The 19,979-nt window shown below is 36.1% G+C and overlaps 1 long non-coding RNA gene across 1 annotated transcript; it reads left to right on the top strand.

Annotated features, from left to right (window-relative positions):
• Window positions 1-8,409: 8,409 nt before the first annotated feature.
• LOC149779506 (uncharacterized) lies at window positions 8,410-17,960 on the top strand. Its single transcript, XR_016415713.1, has 3 exons — window positions 8,410-8,452; window positions 11,804-11,883; window positions 17,850-17,960. It is a non-coding gene; the product is annotated as an uncharacterized LOC149779506 (long non-coding RNA).
• Window positions 17,961-19,979: the final 2,019 nt, after the last annotated feature.

Raw genomic sequence — 19,979 nt, 5'->3', positions numbered from 1 at the left:
AGGCAAAACAAGAGTATGATTCAAATTAAGAAAAAGAGAAATTTTAAGAAAATTACAAACTGATCTGGTAAGATATATGAGCATTTGCATACTTCACAGGACGGTACCTGGTTCAATTTTGTGGCTGTCACGATTGTCACTAATCATGAATGTTAAACGATGTATAGCGTTAGATGCTTAATAACGGCTAGGGTCAGATGGAGGGTCTGGGGGTTTCAGGACTCCCCTCCACGGCTGAATATGAAATGTACACACATAAACGTAGTCACTTGTCTCATGAAATTTGACCAGCTTTTTACTGTTGCGCATGTATACTGAGTATTAAGCACACGCTGAGTAAAAAAAAAACAGATATAGACTTTTGGTTTGATACCCTTTCGAAGAATGTCAGGGTTCTTTTGAATTTTGGACATCCCCCAGCCCCCAACACTCGAACTGCTCCGGCTCAGGACGGCAAATATGACATGTATTCATGTATCTATCCATGTGCATTTCTACACTGGATTAATAGTGAGTCGAATAGGCCACGTATAAAAAAGAGTTGACACTTATTTGTACAATTTGTCATGTACATATCATTGGTGCTTTAGTGACATTTTTCTGTATTTTTTGTTAACTAGTTATGTTGTTTTGTGTATGACATTTGAACACTGGATCTCTTAATTTTTATTGTTTTACAATGTAGTCATTTGCAAAGACGTGTGCATTAGAAACCAGGATAGTACCGCTCCGGTGGCCTAGTGGTTAGAGCGTACACTTCGGATGCGTTAGGTCATGGGTTCGATCCCCGGCCGAGTCATATCAAAGACTTGCAAAAATGGTACTAACAGCTGCCTCGCTTGGCGCTCAGCATTAAGAGGTTAGTGTTAGGACTGGTCGGCCTGGTGTCAGGATAATTTGACTGGGTGGGACATCATGCTACATGTCTGCGGCGTGATGCCCCAGGACTAGACATCACTATAAACTGTCACACTGCAGACATCGTAGCGATATGACTGAAAAATTGTTAAAGCTACGTTAAAAATCCAAATCACACACACACACACACAGAAACCAGGATACAAGGAAGCAGTTTAATGTGGCTGGTGGTGTACATAAACGGAAAATATTAGACCAAAGTCTTATATTTCATACATTTCTACTATTAACCCATTATTAGGATACCAAGAAAGTAGTTAGAATTTAAACTCAAGATTCATTAATAATGTTTAGAAAACTGAATTACCAATTGTGGTTCAATAGATAGTTCATCATGTACAAAAATACGTGTGAGCAGAGAGTATGAATATTCCAGATTCTTCATTTTTGGGGAACATCATAGTGTTTGGGACCTAAATTGTGTTTTTGTTGTTAGTATTATTATTATTATTATTACCAAAATATATGAAGAACTGTATTATTTTCTTCATCATCAAAAGCCTTCGTACTTTTTTTAAGGCACCACGGTCAAGGTTGTTCACGGTTTACAAGAATCCATTTTATTTGCAAACAGTATGTGCAGAAAAAACAAACCATGTTCCTTTTCTCCAAAATACACTTCTTTTTGCCACTAAATTGATTATTCATAAGCGTTAATGGTATTTCATATTCGATACATACAGACTCCATATTCGATACATACAGACTCCATATTCGATACATACAGACTCCATACGCTGCATCGAAGTCTGTGGACAAAAAGACATGGAATTGTTGTGTTATGTTATTCTTTCACACATTCACTACTAAATGGTGCATGGTACTTAACTGAAAGAAATGGGACATCAGTATTACCATAATGTTAGCTATTTCTTCACAATCAGAGTACCATTCCCCACCCACCTGTACTAAATTGTGCATTACCAATGGCCCTTAAGCTGCGATTGGATGAAAACGTTGGTTCAACACAGCGCCCAGCCCTGGGCTTGCGGTGGCAAGGAAAGTATGAGAACGGCACGTGTGGTCTACAGACGCTGTCATGCGCTCAGATTGGCTCTCTAAATAGCACGTGGGCCATCTGGCGGATCCCATTACTTAGCTGACCTGATCTGACACTACCTGACTCTAGACCGCTTAAATCCTGGTAGCTTTGCTCTTTTGTAAGGTAACGAGTCATATATAGTCTAACAGGGAAGAGATAACGAGAATAAGCCTACTTCAATACGATAACTGTTTATAAATTAGTTTAATCAAAAGGAATCTCGTCCAATAGCAACATAACTGTGTTTTAGTTCAGTCATTCGGTGTAAAACGTTTTAAAACAAAATAATTTGTGCCATATAGAACGTAAATATCAGTGTATAAACAATTGATAACAGCACAGAATGCTGAAGTGTAAGAAGAGAAAATAAAAACCTTAAAATACTGAAAATTGGAAAAACATGCTTGAGAAATTTATGAAGAAAAGAAAATACATTCAACGAACTAGAAATTGTCTCACATTAGCAGAATTAAATATAAATTGTTTGCCCGTAATTATTTTCTTATAAGAAAGCCAAATACTGTTGGACAGCAATAGAGTTGAGATATTTCTGGAAGCAACCTCGCCAAATTTTAAGTCAAATGTTAACAAATTATTATGACGCATTTGAAATATTGTCTAAAACAGGGGTCTCAAACTCAAACCACCCTGATGGCCGCATTAGGGCATTTTCGATGGCGCAAGGGCCGCACCACCTTTGTTATCTCTCATGACACCTCGTGACGCCAATCATTTTGCGGGCCACAGGATACGGCTTGGCGGGCCACATGATACGGCTTGGCGGGCCACGTATTTGAGACTCTAGGTCTATAATAACATTATCTACTACCATGATTAAAATGCTAAAGAAATACTGTCTTTCATGCAAGAGTTCTGGATAAGTCAAACGTGTTGGGAACTCTTTTAAGATCTGGGGATGGAACATTTTATACATATATGGATGTGTAACTGATTGTATATGTATACCAGTATCAGAAACCAGTAAAGTCTGGACGATGACCATAAGAAAACTATAACAACAGCAACAATATATTTGAAGCCACACATCACCTGTTGATAGTTATCGCCTTTTAAAGATTACAGAGTGGAAACGAAAACAATCAAAATGTAAATGGAAGTGTGGAGAGAACTCATTTAACTTGTTTGTTACCGTGACATTTCTTCGGCTGACATATAGCATGTATGACATAATATAGTCTAATACAAACGCTTTGATGTGAAGAACAAAATAACTCTTGTACTTTTTCTATTTTTGACCTCAATCACGGGCCACTTGATACCGAACTACTTCTGCGTAATGATGTGTTTATACGCGGTAGGAATTTCATAATAAAAAATAGTTACGGACAAAAAGTAAGAATTTTAAAGAACTTCATATTTCTTAGACATTTGCATTTTAGGCAATCACCAACAAGATCCACTTCAGTTACTACTTTAACATACGTGAATTTTATTTTTAAAAGGTTCAAATTGAATTTCTTTACGTTTTCTGAAGAGACGGACACATATCAACAATAAACTTTCCGAGCTGAATGCTTAAGAGGCCGAGTCAGTCAAGTGGTTGTGTTAAGCGATAGGCCATCCTGAATCGATAGTTATATATAGAGCAGAGATTCTGAGAACTGCTAGGTATTAACATTTTAAGGTGAGCTGAAATGGCAATTGTGAACTCATATTTACAAGCGGTGATGGAAAATAATCGCATTCACAGAACAAAAATAAGATAAACGGTAAAAATAAATTAGATACACGTGTGTGGTCCTTTTGCGTAAAGGACCCTTCAGACTGCAACGTTTTCACTTATTTAATATATTCTGGGAATAAAATCTAAGCAACTACTCAGGAATTCAAACACAGAATGATAATACAGTTTCTATCAATAAAAGGTAAGCAATGACTCAGGAATTCAAACGAAATGGTAATGTAGGTTCTTTCATAAAAAAAGTTCATTCACAGCTCATAAATAAAAGCAAAAATAAATTCATAGCGAGTGGCACTATGGTGTCAGAATCCTTACACAATTCTATCAAGAGGCCTACAAGAACTACCCAGTCCAGCAGCTAGTAGAAGCAGCTAACTACATTTCTACGCTACATAACTACCATTTCCCCGAAATTACCTGAGAGGAAAAGGGACTGTGGAGAAATGTAAAGAAGCAAAAGAAAAAAGGGGAACTTGTGTTTAAAAAAAAAAAGCCCTTCTAAGGGCTACCAATACCGCCTCTAATCCAGGGAACCATTTTGGCTTGGTAGCCCGTTTCGATAAAACTATTATGTACACTAACTTGATCCATCAATCCACCGGTTCAAAATTCAAACCTTTTATGATCTAACAGAGACCAAACTTTTTATATGTCGCTCAGACATATTAGTTATTAAAAATTTGTAGGGCATCTACAACGTACACTATGTACTAGAATTTTTACGATTGTTAGGACGTAGAAAAATTTTACGACTTGTTTCGATTTGACCGAATTGTACAGGTGGCTAACACATTATTGGCATTTTTTATTGTCCATTAGTAAAACAAGACTAAATTTGACTAAGTACGGGCTGGCGTTCTTGGGAGTGCACGGTATCCATGGCTGGCTTGTCGAGTTCCTTGCCCTCTTGCCTTTCTCGGACATCGTATAACGGCAGAGATGTGGAACAATTTCCACCCGCTTAAAGCTAGGTGTCCCGATGTGACGTCATCGTTGCGACCAATCACAACGGGCGTTACATACTGCTTGGGTCGACACCTACTACAGAAAATAAGGACTGAAATCAACTCATTCCCACTCATGAAAGCCCTTCATTCAGGTCGTTAGAGACATATAGTCCTACGACCTGATGGCTAAATTAGCAGTGCTCCTTGAGCACATAAACGCCTGGGGGATATGGCACTAATTCCTTCCCTCAGGAACATTTAGCATCCCGTTGTGCGGGAATAAACCCGTCGTACATGCCCTTCTGGGCGTAAGCGACGTAAATCCAATCAGTCAAATCAAACCATTCACAGCTCGAACAGAAAAGAAATCGGTTATAATGCAGATAAATGCATAATGTTAAAAAGTATTCCAAACTTTGCGAGTAAATATGCAATCAGAAATCTTTGATTTGTTAGGGTTTGTTTTAAGCATAATGTTTAACAATTTTAACAAAAATCTGCCTCCTGACGTTTTGCCGTTACTGTTATTCCTCCCATAACTAAGGATTTTCGTAATCATTTCTCCTTATCGGCAGGGTCGTCGTTTTCGCCTTTAAATTTTCATCTTAGTTTTCAAAATCAACGAGCATAGTCTTTGATGAACGGTTTGTTTTTGTAAGATGACGGCATTACCTAAGATGACGTCACGCCCTAAGATGACGCCATGACCTAAGATGACATCATGACCTAAAAAGCACCAGTTGTTCATGGCAGATGAATTGTATGAAGCAAGGTGCGTGGAACTTTATTTCTCATGTTGCAAAAAATACAATATTGAGGCAAAAAGTGAATATCATAAATGTGCATGTGCTATCTTTCAAGTGGAAGCACCCAATACAGTGGTTACGTAGCTCACAGCGCAATATATAGGAACCTGCAATTATTTTTAATACTGTATTTTAGCTTGTATGAATCAGTTGATTAAAGTGTGTAGACCTGATAAGTAGGTAACCACATCACACACAGAAAGTTTTGAATAGTTTCAAAAATTATCTCCATGCACACTAAAGTCAAAGACAATAGGTAATATGAGATGGAATAAATCATACCCTGCATTTATTTCGGAGTTATACCAATTACCGTGGAATCTACCCCACACCTCTCCCTCTTCGCACTTCCCATCACCTTCCACCTCCGAGGGAAATGAAAGATCTTCGAAGACAAGGGTTGAAGCCCGATACATTGTAATACAGTTGCAAATTGTAATAATTATTAGAATAGGGGTCGGAATAGCAAGCAATAAAGCGTACTGTACAAAAAGTCCTCTTTATGACTTTAGGGGCTGCGATTGCATGTGATTTTAATTTTGTAATAACACACTTTCCTTAAATGAATATGTAATCAGAGATCACCTGGCGTCCTTCATTACAGAAGAGGTTGTGCGACTGCGTGCAAGTTCTGCCCCTACTGTAGTAGCAAAGTTCTTTCGAGGAATATTTAGTTAGATAACATTGTAAATGTTAGGGTCAATAGCGGCTGAGTTCTAATTTTACACGACCTTTAACACAATGATCATGGTTCTCTAAGACCTCAAGAATCAAACAGCGAATCAAAGTTCGTACGACAGGTAGCCTGTAAAAAGAGGTGTTTTTTTTCAGAACAGGGCAAAATTTATATAGAGAACATAATTTCGCTGACAAAATTTCTACTACAATTTAAAGATTCTTATCTTCATTCGGATGGATAGACAAACAGATTTTGTGTTCTCGATACTTCTTTCTTAAATATACATGACACCTCTTTCTTCAGCTGTAGTCTCATCATAAGAATTTTACATCCTTCCTTTGCTTCACAAACATATTAATTTATAGTCTATATTCGCTGATAAGTCGAGTCCGACTGCTAACTGCACAGACCCAGATCTGCCAGCGCTTTATGCGCCGGCAGAGCTGGATCTATGAAGTTTCTTGGGAACAATTATTAGAACAAACAACTTAGGCCCTGATCTGCAGGCCCATTATGCGACGTTAGATCTGGTCAATAAGCGAGTACAAAGTATAGCAGTACTGTTTGGATTGGATCAAAAAAATCGCAGTCGATGATTAAAATCTTAGGAAACACGCCTGATATGTGCATACTGTCAATTTACCGACAACTTTGAAATTCGCTGACCCGTATTTACTCGCTTATAAGCCGGCTCTTACTGCAAAAACATAGCCAATGGCCTACCATCTCATAATGTGCAGGCAGATAAGGGACGATATTGTTCTTCTACTGATTACTCCTAACAAACTACATAGGCTCAGGTCTCCTGCTGCGTTATGCGACAACAGATCTGGGTCTATTCAGTTTGCAGTTGCACTCGACTTATAATCGAGGATGTACAGTACTCAGCAAGTTATGAGTGACAGTCAGTAACTGTAGGAATCAGTCACGCCTACAGACCAGTCTAATACTGTATGACAATTTTACGTTGTAGTGTACTCTGACTAACGAATGTGGTAATTCACATGCATTGCTGACCTCCAAAACCACTAACAACGATAAGAAATAATGATTTTCAGTGATAAAGACTGTAATGCTGATAATAATTCGTTCGTGGTATTGACGATTGCCACCTCAGTAAAAATAATAATAATAATAATAATAATAATAATAATTTTATAATAATAATAATAATAATGAGAAGAAGAAGAAGAAGAACAACAACAACAAAAGCAAGAACAAAACAAGCAAAACAAGAAGAAGAATAAAATATCAATCACTTAGGAATATTCCAAAATGTCTTATTCAGAATGACCACCTCCTCCCATCACCCACATAGCATATACAACTGTGTCAGTGATTTATTCCCCCAATCTTAAAATTATTGTTAGAAAATTGACTTAGTGTAAAATTTAGGACAAGGCCACCTTTCCCTTTACAAGATGTACAACAAGCCTGTCAAACGTGACTTGGGTATCAATGGTGTACATGCCAGTTTAATGTATTTTTCAACATAACCGTATTCAAAGATTCATGCATCTGGAAAGAAAAGGTCTCAGAAAGAAATTGTTTTCAAAACGCTTAGTTACTTACTGTTAACTTTTTATCTCATATTAATTTTCTGCAGTCAACGGTGGTATACAATTGTAAACGATACTTGTGCATTAATAATTTAAAGAATTTTATCTCAATCACACAAGAAGAAAAGTTAGTCTCCGCGGCACCGTTTTGCATTTTTGTGTAGCTATGAGTGAAGTGTGTGTGTGTGTGTGTGTGTGTGTACCAAAGTACAACGGTGTAAATGCAAATCCTAGTGCAACTTCATTGCCTTTGGTTACAAGGTTAAAGTAACCATTTGTAAGTAATATTTTAATTCAGGGCGGGTCGAAACATTGTGATTTTAGCACAAAGTTCAATGAAGATTTATGTAAAAACTACTTACGATAATTGCAACAACAATGTTTATTAAAAATATGTATAAACACTTTTGTGGGATGTTTTATTTATATGACTCGTATTAATTGGTCGAATTATATGGCAGTATGAATGCTGAATACGAAATTACTTTGATCTCTCTCTCTCTCTCTCTCTCTCTCTCTCTCTCTCTATCTCTCTGATAACGACCCGTCAATTTCACGCACAGGTGACGGGTTTCCTTCCCCCTTGCCAAAACTTAAGTCACTCAGAATCAGCACCCTTATCTGAACAAACTCCCATCAGGACCCCTGTACACCCGGTGTTTCAGACAGGGCCAGATGTGGGGTTCCCACTTCCCCCACAGATAAAAACCGGGCGCGCTGACAAGATCAGCACAGTTATCGTGATCAACAGGCAGTTATTTGGGACTTACCTTTCCACATGCACATTCTCTCTGTACAGGTGAGTTTGTATTATTATTATTAGTAGTAGTAGTCGTAGTATTTGCATTATTATTCGATTAAATCAGTTTGCAAATTCGTTTTATAATGATAGTTTTGTTGCACGGATATTTTTTCTGCAATTTATTTAAAAGTGAAAAAATCTCTTAATATGGTGCCCACAATAAATCTTAATGAACGTTGTATCCCCTTTTTTCTTTTTAGGACTATGCCTTTGTAAGAATTCGGAGTCTTTTCGATTTTTTAACGAAAGACGCTCTAGTTATTTTGAATTTGGATGATTTCAACGTATAAAAGATCAGGAGGGCATCGACCACATGGCAACAATTTTTTATATGTAAACTATCGCCCGACTCGTAGGTATGTATTATCACCTGTGTAAAATCATCAGATCATTTGCTGTAACAAAAAATGAAATGTGGTGTGCCTACCAGTGATGGGATATGTTGGTTGTTGTTTGAGTGCTGGATCGGAATCAAATATACTTCTAATTTCTGTTAAAATTAAATATCTAGAGTAATGAAACAATGTGGACCACAATTACCTCACCACATTGACTTAAACGCACAAAAGTACGGACGGACGGACTGACGGATCAACATGTGTAGCACCATCTGTGTCCTTAAAATTTGTGACATGGTCAACGAATGTATTCCGTAAACCGATTGATATAGAGAAAACAGGGATAGTGTTCTAAGGCTCCGCATAATGTTCGTAGGACTCCCTGTTGTCAGAGTGGTCATTATAGGCTAAATCGGCAACAAAACACAGATAGCACCAATTAGGGATTTACATATCTAGCATCCGATTCATATATATATATATATATATATATATATATATATATATATATATATATATATATATAATTTGAATGATGACAAGTAACCTTTATTCAACCAAAATCGCTAATTTTAAATACTTATCATTTCCAAATCATATATTACATTTTTCTTCAAAAATAATAACAGATAACTACATAGTACATCCGACCCCCAACAATGGATTAATTTTGTGTTGGTCTAAAGGTGAAATGTCATTTGTACATGATTGAGAGAGAGAGAGAGAGAGAGAGAGAGAGAGAAGCAACACGTCTTCACTTACCAGAACTACTCTTAGAGAATGGTTTGCCTACCCATTTTTCTGGCGACAAGAATGAACCACAAAACCTTTCCATGCAGACTAGCTGTTCACACGTTGCAAGTTTTTGTTTATCCATCGCACAATAAATAACTGCATCCTTATCAAAAATAATATTCTGACCGTACCATTTGGCATGAGGTTATGTACATATTCTATCAACATAAATACTATTCCGGCCGTACCATTTGGAACGAGACTGTGTACATACTCCATCAACAAAAAAACACTATTTAGGCCGTACCATTTGGAATGAGGTTGTGTACATACCCTGTCAACATAAAATGTAACATTGATTTGTATTTTTACCAAATGTAATTGTATTCCAAGGTGTGTAAGTGTATTCCAAGGTATGTAAGTTATGTTGAAACGTATGACATTTCGATTTTCATTTAAATATACTTTCATCAACGATGACCCTGGTGATAAATTCTACGATTATTATCATCAATATAGACAGATGTGGTCATTTGAGAAACGTTTACTTAAACTGAACATATACAAAGAAATACAGTTTTATTTGCTTTAAAATATGTATAATTGATTAAATATTATGAACTTTTTTATCAATTAATAAAGCTTATAAATACTAGTAGAATTATAATCTTTTATATATGTCTGACAGTATCCAAACGGTGCATCCAACTAATATTGAATTATTCCCGTTTTGCAATTATCGTATAAAGTTCTTAAAGACTGCATAATTGTATAATATCAAACTTTAATGTAAGTAATAATATATTGAAACTACTTTATGGTCCATTTTCATTCTCAGACGCCATTTATGCATTGAAGACATTTTATAGAACTGTACGTAGACTGTATCTAAACTATTTGCGCAATGGCATCCTTTTCTTGATATTAGTTTGTTAATCTCATAGAAACCAAATGATTTCATGACGTAAACAATGACTCGAATTCTGTCTGAAAAAGCAATAAAGCTAAACTGCTCAGAGAATTAGCACGACTGTGTTGTTTATTGTAAATTAATTATATTAAATAATTTAGGTGTTTTGACATCAATGGGAGAAATTAACCTTTCAGCAAAAATTCGACTCTACATATATCACAAGTAACAGTGAATACTGTCTAAATTGAAAGAGAAAACGGGACTGAAGATTGCCATATTTACAAAATATTATCTGGGTGAATTGTTCATCTGCAAAAGATATATTAAAGTAAGCCCAAAAATGTAAATAGAGCTGTCTCGGAATATTTGTGAAAGTAGTATCCTCTTTAAATTTGGTTGAATTTACATTTCATTTTACGAACAGCTAACGATGTGTTCAAAAGGGTTAGACAGACGATTTCTTCGCGTACAGTGTTAGCGACACTGAAAAAGGACATGGCCCTATAACTGATGTTATGCGATAAATTTCTTCGGGAATATATTAGTAAAAGGGTGTCTCTGTACATTGTCTCTGTATTATGTTTACTGTTTTATACTCGCTTATTAGTAGCATGGTGCGCCGGCAGATATAGGTCCATGCAGTGTTTTTTTAGGTATAGTTGGTAGAACAAATAAAATAGACCATAATCCACCTGCGCATTATGCGACGGCAGATTAGTGTCTTCATTGTATGAAGTTGGACTAGAATTATAAGGTATCTCAAAACTGCAACACCTTTCTGTTGAGATCATTCCATAACAGTGCGTTTCCCATTTGTTTACAGATCCTCGAATATTCCAAACGTATCATAAAAGATAGGACCTTTTTTCAAGTGGGTACCCTTTATTGTTGTCTGTTTTGTAATAATTGTTCGTTGTACTAAGATTCAAAACTGAAATTAATTAAGATCCTCTCACCCACACCAACACGCTCTCACGCATGACCACGTGTATACACAGCAGCGAGAGCGGTTGCCAACACGAGCACATTGTCCTCCGTTCCCACCTCATCAGCATCTATAGGTCCCCCTGCCGCCATTTTAATCTTCCCTGCAGGTGTAACCGGCAACAGATAGGCTATTCCCGCCATTTTGCAGATATTCCCTATATTTGGTAGAAATGGTGATATGATATCAACATTTAGATATTTATTTTACACCGGCTTTTAAACTATAATAAAAATTGATTGCTCAGGGAAAGACAAGAGGATGTCAAGTGTCATAGACGAGATATAGGAAGTGAACACTCAGCTCTTGCTACAGGTGGTATTACCTGTGTTAAACGAGTTTTTCTCCAGAATTAAGATAATTCTGTATCATTTTAGGCATGTGCTGTGTCCTGACCCGCGTTCAAGTTACTAGGCAATTCTTAAAGTTGTTGAGGACATGTTTACAGTACCTAACAGTAAGTATATGTACATTTTGGCATACTTAGCAAAATGATATCAGATTTAAAAATAATTTTTTAAAACAAATCTTAATTTTTCAGGGAACAATCTATTAACATTTACTTTTATCCTTTTCCACATCATATGTGAAACCACTGTCGAGTAATTCCGAATTAAGTACGCGTGTGTTGTCATCTATTGTTCTTTATGACGAATACAACCTCGTCTGTAATATTTACAGTACACTAATGCAGTTGAAATGGATTTTGATGTTGCATCTTTAAAGAGAGTGTATTTGACAACAAAAATCACACTCTTTTGACTGGGAAAGACGCTTTCGATGAAAGAAGAAAGTTCTTTTCGAAACTTTAATTTTTTAATGTATATACACTACAACTCAGTGAAGTTGATTTTATTATACAGTGTCAACAGCGTGAGTAAACAACTGGTAGGTCGATTAGACAGTATTAGCAACGTTAGAAAACACCAAAATAACTGGTTGGTCAAGTACACACCAACAACAACGTCACAATGGGCGAGTCAATTACACAGTATCAACAGCGTCAGAAAACAACGAAATGGCTTGTACCTGAAGTAAAATGTAATCCAGAGGCGTAGCTATGATATTTTGCGCCCGGGGACGAACTATAAAATTGGCGCCCCAGCCCCCTCCCCGTTTAATCACATTTTTGAATATTACCCTTGTTTACTTATTATAATGTAACGTTGTAAGCCTCATTTTGGCGCCCCTGTACCTTGGCGCCCGGGGACATATGTACCCCCCTGCCCACCCCCCCAGCTACGCCTCTGATGTAATCATATTCATTGCAAATGGTACTCGTTATTAAGTCATTTAAGACACTACGACCGTGGATGTATGTGAAAAAAATGTCACAAATTATTTAAGGTTGCAACCAATAATGTCTTTTTTCTCAAGTTTACACCTTTGACTAATCATTATAGCCACAACCGTATATTCGTCAACTACTTACATATAATTATTTCCCAAAGCGAAATATTATAAACAATTTTTTTTTGTTCATGTGCGGGCAACAGCCATGTCTTGTCTTTCTGTCCGCTTCAGATGCATTAAGAAATTCTAAGTCTCTATGCATGTATTGTGTCGGTCTAGTGTAAATTTGTTTTTAGTGAAATCGGCCGGTCTTGCATATTCTTTAATTATTCTTTTCTTTTCTTAAAGGACAATTTGTTATATCAAGAATATTAAGAATTTTTGCTCTTTTCTCCATGTTTTTTTTTATACGTATATGTTCAATATTTTAATTTGTGTGTTTGAGGCTCTTGAGAATTAGTTGTTTTACAGCTTTGACACTCCACGAGTCAACGATGCGATTCAACTACATTAACTGAGTCAACAATAATATTAAGCCAAATAACTGAATGAAAACTATTTATGGTAAGTAACATGATTCAGATACTTGTGATAACTGACTCAAAAGCAGATTGGATAAGATGCCACATGCTTATGATAAATTTGACTCAAAAGCAGAATGGGTAACAAGATACACATACTTACGATAAGTGACTCAAAAGCAAATTGGATATGGTGATAAAAACAGGACAAGTGATTCAAAAGTAGAATGGGTAGCAAGACACACACACACACACACACACACACACACACACACTTATGATAACTGACCCAAAAGTAGATTGGGTAAACCGATATACATATGCTCATGATAACTGACTTAAAAGGAAATTGGGTGACATGATACGCAAATTGATGATAACTAACTGAAATGCAAATTGGGTAGTATAATGCACGTACTATGATAACTGACTCAAAAGTTGATTGGACAAGATGCTGAACCTGCTTATGATAACCAACTTAAAAGCAAATTAGGAATATGATAAATATACTGAAGACAAATTACTCATAATTTGTCTGGCTAAAAATGGTATGAAAAGTTACTGATTCAAAATCAGATTGGATATCATGATAAAGTGATAAATAATTATCAAAACCAGATTGGAAAAGATGATTAACAAACATGATAACTGACTCAAAAGTTAACAAGCAAACTTGATAACTGACTCAAAACCAGACTGGATAAAACGATAAAAAATACTTCTGCTAAACGACTCCAAATCAGAGTACCTAAGATGATAAATATACTTCAGGATAACTGACTCAAAATAAGATTGGAAAATATAACATGCCTATGATAACTGACTCATAAGCAAAATGGGTAAACATATTGAACATAAATGTCTCAAATTTAGATTATGTAACATGATAAATATAAATAATGACGGTAACTAAATATCAAACTGGGTAACATGATAAAAACCATAATAAAAACAATAACAAAAATTAACAAATAATGATGAATGACTCAAGATCATATCGCTTATGATAAAAATAATGAATGAAAAATGACTCAGATTCATTGTGGGTAACATGGTAAACATACGTAAGATGAAATGGATACAAGGGTTAAATTCGTCACCAGGCAAGAGATGATGCACTCCAGTTAATGATCAAGTTGAACCAATATCATTAAATAAAAATTTGATTATCGCTTGAAGCTGAAGAATCCAGTGCCTTAAGTTTTAACGCAAGAGTTATGAAATATTGGTAAATTTGGAGTCACATTTAGATCTACGTAATGCAACGTGTTCCTTTAATCTTTACCGGGACATTTTGAAACTGATCACCACAAGAACAATAATAATACGTTTACTTAAATTTGTTACAAATTATAATAACCTCGTCATTCGTACCAATTATGTCGCTATACATTAAGTGATTCGACCTAATGTAAAGCATACTGTAATAAATTTGGAGCATGCGCATTTGGTTATAGCTCCCCGTTTTAAGGAATTCTTAGATTTGTGTGATTACCTGTTTGATTATTGGAACTTGGTGCAATGAAAATATTCTTTACCCCGAAATAATTAGCCAGTTACTAGAAGCAAACGTCACGGAGTGAAGTGTTAGTGAGTTTCCATGGTGCCATGGTTCACTTTGAGTGAATTCAGGTCAGAACCGCATGAGTGTCCCTGTCTTACCATAGTCCCTATTAAAATCTAGTGATGTACATTGGTGGTGTTAATTCATAGCAGTAATTTATTCAGGTATTCATTATAATTAGTAGCGGTAATCTATACAGGTATTCGTTATAATTATTATTATTAGTATTATATACCGGTATTTATTATAATTATTATCAGTAATATATACACGTATTCATTTTTACTATTAGCAGTAATTTTTATATGTATTCATTATTCATTATTATTATTAGTTGTAATTATTATCAGTAATCTATACACATATTCATTATTATTAGTACTACTAAGCTGGTTGAATGAATAGGTCTAATAATGACCCATTACCCACGTATACGTTTTTTCATTCGTTATTTTTTCTGATAAATCCATATTGGCCGTTGTAAAATATTTTAAACTACTATAGAACAAATTTAAACAAAGAACAAAAAGCAACTACACTTACAAAGGAATCTTCATTTCTCAGCTGACTAGAGCAATAATATTACCAACATAAGCAGCAGAAACACACATTCTCAGCTGAATAGAGCAATAATATTACCAACATAAGCAGCAGAAACACACAGTCTCAGCTGAATAGAGCAATAATATTACCAACATAAGCAGCAGAAACACACATTCTCAGCTGAATAGAGCAATAATATTACCATCATAAGCAGCAGAAACACACAGTCTCAGCTGAATAGAGCAATAATATTACCAACATAAGCAGCAGAAACACACAGTCTCAGCTGACTAGAGCAATAATATTACCAACATAAACAGCAGAAACACACATTCTCAGCTGAATAGAGCAATAATATTACCAACATAAACAGCAGAAACACACATTCTCAGCTGAATAGAGCAATAATATTACCAACAAAAGCAGAAGAAACACAGTCTCAGCTGACTAGAGCAGTGATTCTCAAGCTGTGTGCCGCGGCACACTAGTGTGCCGCGAGTGATTTGCAGGTGTGCAGTGGGAGTTTTGAAAAATATTTAAAATTGCTAGCGTTTTGAAACCTTGAACACTTCGAATAATTAAATGGTAAATCAATGTCGCAAAAGTTAAAAAAGTAACATATATAAAAATGCAATCTCTGTCAGTCTGTCATTCATTGGTTCCTTTCGTAACGCGAGACTTGTGCGAGATCTCGGGAGAACTCGATCGCTCTAATTATGAAATGCGTGCTTGTTTGTCGACTTTGGAGCCTCGCTTTTCCTGATTCGCTCTCGAAAGCAGGCACATCCTTCACATTAAATTTAAAATTAAATATATTTGTAAATATAAATAAGTTCTTCACCACAAAAATTGTTAAATCTTTTCAGGTGTGCCGTGAAATTTTTTTAGATCTTTTTGATGCGCCGCAAGACAAAAAAGTTTGAGAAACACTGGACTAGAGCAATAATATTACCAACATAAGCAGCAGAAACACACATTCTCAGCTGACTAGAGCAATAATATTACCAACATAAGCAGCAAGAACATACATTCTCAGCTGACTAGAGCAATAATATTACCAACATAAGCAACAAGAACACACAAGCCAAGAAGCTTCTGATATGTTCCGCTTGAGCTTTAAGACTCATGTGCGATAAACAAATCTCCGCAAGGAACAGTTTCACTGTACAATTGTTGGATTATAAGTAGGTTTGCAACCCCATGACTGGCTGTAAAGTTAACTTGATAATTAAATTCTTATGTCCAGGCGGTTGTAAAATGAATCAATAAAATAATGAATTTGTTTTGGACATACTCTTGCAATCTTTCCAGAATATTTGAAGGCGTGGTTTACAATATTTTCCAGTACTTGATAAGTTCACAATCAACGCCTTGGACGAATTATGACACAGGTGTTACTAAGTAGATTTTACCGCATAAGAACAATATGTATTTTGGCTGCTGCTCCAAATGTGCGTTGTTACCTAAAATAAGGTGCCATTTGGTATAAATCACCACTGACGACTTTGGTTTAGATAGATTCTTAAGAAGGAATCCTTTTCTTTGAATCATATAGAAGGTCAAACACGCAATCGAACAATAAACTGAAAGTGATCCACTTTTCTTGTCACAGCGTCCAAACGCATCGCAACTTAACCCGTCATGACACACGTGAGTGTAGTGCTGCACCTAACCATCAACGCTATTTTTGCACTTACAAAATCACGTATTTGTAATGTTGCTATTATTGGAAATGGGTAATCCCTGTTATTGGAAGTTTTTTGTTTTTCTCCTGAGAACAACCATTCGTTCTAGAAGACGCTTATAACAATGATGGCAAACACCCATAATTGTGCAAATTTAAGGTAAAAGTCATGTTCTTATATTGCTGCTGAATTGCGCTGTTTCAGTTTTTATTTTGTATCTATGGTAACTATTATTTATTCAAATGAAGATCTATGCACAGTCATGCAGTTGGGCGTAAGAGCTTACGCAGATATGCCTGCAAATGTTTCCTTAAGTTTATCATGTTTGTTCTTTTTGCGCAAGTTACCTCTCTTTATTCACCATTCAGAAAGGTTTATGACCTCTTGTTTAAATTCACTCGTGCAGTCATTTCCTTCTTCTTAGAAAAAGTACATTGTACATATATTTCATATTACTCTATTTTCAAATTCGAATTCTATTTTAGATTACCTGTAAGATGAATGATTTTTAAATGCATCCTCTCTTTCCATTACATTGACCTTAAAATAGCACATACCGAGTTAGTGAAAACTATATTTGGTTTTAATTTGCTTATGGAGATGACGTGGAACTGCTAAAAATACGGCTCATAACGTTAGGTATGTAGTTAAAGTTAATGAATGAATGACCAGTATTCACTTCAAATATTGACAGATCTAAGGGAGATAAATATTTGCTCAAATACAAGTGTCATCATTGCCATGATGCAAGATAAGCAGAATTAAAGAACATGTATCATAGACATTACATTATGCTCGAAAACTTTGCTTATTTCAGGCAACAAGGGTAGACAGGGTTTCGTACAAAGAGCCAAATGGCTTGCTGAACAGGAACAGGAAATGGCGTCAAAAGTATCAAACCGCTTACTGACCCGAGCTGCGCGTGACAAGGCTTTGAATTTTGATGTTTTGTTCGTTCGGCTCGCGTTACTAGAGCGGTATTAGCAACAGAACGAGAAACTATAGAGAAAAAGGAAAGGCCAAAACGTCGTTGTTTGTGACATATACAGAAGACCGTCTGTTTTATTTTCTATTATAACTCGGACTCGTTAGTTTCACAGTTTTATTCAAAATCTACTAAATTTGGCAAAGGTTTAAAATAACTGAAAAGTTTGTGCATAGATTTTGGACATAATTACTCAAGCAGTTGGGAGATTTTAAATGCATTGGATATTTTTTTAAATCGTTTGTCATCTGTTCATAAATTGGAAAATGTGCCCCCCTCCGAACTAAGCATATTTTGAATGCCATTCTTGACATAGCGATATATAAACCTCATAAAGACAAGTACCTATGCCACTGTTCACTAACCTGAACCCGGAAGTGGCCTATACAGTGATTTGGACGCACAACTCATAAAATAAGGCTTTCATTTTGAGGTCAGAATTGACAGTTGGACGAACTGAGTGTCATGGGAAACATTTTTTCTACGCAAAGAGAGAGAGAGAGAGAGAGAGAGAGAGAGAGAGAGAGAGAGAGAGAAAGGGGTATTTTTACGAATTCGTACAATGTGTTTAATTAAAGAAGAAAATAAAGTTTAAACGGTGAATATAAATACTATTTCTCGTTATTCTCCGTCTTTTAATTAACTTACTGAGAGTTTTTGTTGTTGTTGTAGGGTTTAACGCCATTTTTCAGCACAAGATTGGCTATACATGGCGGCCAGTATTAACGGTGGAGGAAGAACCAGGTAAAATCCCGGAAAGAACCACCAACCCACGAGAAGTTACTGTCAAGCTTTCTCACATATCCACATTTGCCGAACCCGAGACTTGAACCAACGCAGACAGAGGTGAAATGGAAGTGATCGGTAACGGTGAGCGCTTTAGACCACTCGGCCACTCGGGGTTCCTAACTTGCTGAAAGAGAGGTATAAATTGTGACGCAAAATATAGACTACTAAATTTTGTTTCTCAAACGAACGAAAATTAAGGAAAAGTGTAAAACATCTTGATCAGTTATGCATGTAAACAACATAAAAGGCAATCACTACGTGAATTTTGACCGATTGCTAAAACATGGATTTTGATACAACTTGAAAAAATAGATAATGCTACCGTCGGATGGATTATGCTTTGACTTAACATATCTTTGGTTTAGTTTTGTTTTGTATTTTTTAAAGATGGTGGGTAGGGGGATTTCCAGATTGGAAAAATGACGTCAGTTACACCCGGCCGTCCACTGACACGAGCTGTTCGTAACAAGACCACCTTGTGGTGTTTTGTTCGTTCGGCTCGCGTTACTAAGACGGCGATAACATCAAGATTAGCTGGTTTGTTGGTTTTTGACGCCACATCAACACGTAAGAGGTTATTCGTGATAAAGGCAATTGCAGTAAAGTGCATGGCAATGGACACTACAAGCGGCCAGTTAGGAGCATGATTCGAACCCGCAAGTGAAACTTTCTGGCACACGGCTCACTAACCACAAGCCTCAAGGTCAAAGTCACCTTCCTCGGTCACACTTTTGCAGGTATTCTTGTCGGAATATATTTAAATCTTTGACAGTTTCACAAAATTGTAGCGAATGTTACAACCTTTCCAGAAACTGGAGGAAGAGTCAGTTTGGGCTAAACAAAATTTGAACACATACGAATCATATATGTTTGAATAAAGGCATATACATGCACATCTGTTATTATTATTAGTAGAGACTTTCTTAAACCAGTACCCCAATCCAAAAGTTCGTTGGGATCTTCTTTCTACTTCCTCCCTGATAACCACTTTTTCGACCAAATCTTTACTTTGTCTATAAAATTCACTTTCATTTCTTCATCCTCAAGCATCTAATCTGGATAGTCCATGGCTCAAAACTTTTCCTGGACCTTCTCCCAATTGTTATTCAGTCTGTCAAAGTCTTCCTTTTTCTTCTTATTTTCCTTTTCTTTTTTTTTTTCTTCGCCCAAGTT

The sequence above is a fragment of the Sinohyriopsis cumingii genome, chromosome 17 (genome assembly GCF_028554795.1).
Source record: "Sinohyriopsis cumingii isolate HCF-2022 chromosome 17, ASM2855479v2, whole genome shotgun sequence".
Classification (NCBI taxonomy): Eukaryota; Metazoa; Mollusca; class Bivalvia; order Unionida; family Unionidae; genus Sinohyriopsis; species Sinohyriopsis cumingii.
This window is presented reverse-complemented; position numbering and strand designations above follow the sequence as displayed.